Here is a 1,157-nt window from a genome sequence, read left to right on the forward strand (position 1 = left end):
CTTTGCATTTAGTCTGAGTGAGTCATCTCGCTACTTGGTCTCCTGCTGTTTGGCATTATTCTTTAAAAATCCAATCAAGTGTTGATGATATCCTTGGAATAAAAAATATAAAAGTGTATTTTTCAATGATGATCACGACACTTACTTTTTTTTTCTTTACTACCCCAAAAATAAAATTCAAATTCTGTACACTCAGTTGTTATGAATCAAACAACGAAGAGCAAATCAACAGATGTTACGTAAGAAATAAACTGGGAAATCCCCAGGGAATAATTGTTTCCCCTAAACTTCTTCAGTTCGCTGGAGACGGGTTGGACCTCCGCTGGAGTGGATAAGGCAGCATGGTAGGATACTCTCTGCCTTCCCTTCTAGCTTGTGTGTGAGTGTGTGTGTGTGTGTGTGTGTGTGTGTGTGTGTGTGTGTGTGTGTGTGTGTGTGTGTGTGTGTGTGTGTGTGTGTGTGTGTATTTGTATGTGTGTGTGTTTGTGTGTGTGTGTGTGTGTGTGTGCGTGTGTGTGTGTGTGTGTGTGTGTGTGTGTGTGTGTCTATTTGTATGTGTGTGTTTGTGTGTGTGTGTGTGTGTGTGCGTGTGTGTGCGTGTGTGTGTGTGTGTGTGTGTGTGTGTGTGTGTGTGTGTGTGTGTGTGTGTGTGTGTGTGTGTGTGTGTGTGTGTGTGTGTGCGTGCGTGCGTGCGTGCGTGCGTGCGTGCGTGCGGTGCGTGTGTGTGTGTGTGTGTGTGTGTGTGTGTGTGTGTGTGTGTGTGTGTGTGTGTGTGTGGAGGGGGCGGGGGAGGGGGCAATCAGAATGAGGGACTTTATTGATTCAAATTAATTAATCCACTTACAGAGGAGGGAGATTCCGTGGCTGCAGAGCGACTTAAAATCGTACGCACAAATTAAACTGTGAATTTGTTGCCGTTAATGATATTCCTAAGTAATTGAATTGCAGCAATGTTTTAAAAATGTGGTATTAGCATGCAAAAGACATGTGTTTTAGCAATGGATAACCCAAATAAAAATTTGTATTAATTAATTTTGGATACGGTTCAAGCTTATTTAGTATACTTGTAATTACTCTCTCGGAGGAAAAGTAATAATGTGTAGGGTTTTAGTGAGGAGACGCAGCTTATAAAAATATCACATTTATATTAAATAGAA

Source organism: Gadus macrocephalus, chromosome 6 (assembly GCF_031168955.1).
Source record: "Gadus macrocephalus chromosome 6, ASM3116895v1".
NCBI lineage: Eukaryota > Metazoa > Chordata > Actinopteri > Gadiformes > Gadidae > Gadus > Gadus macrocephalus.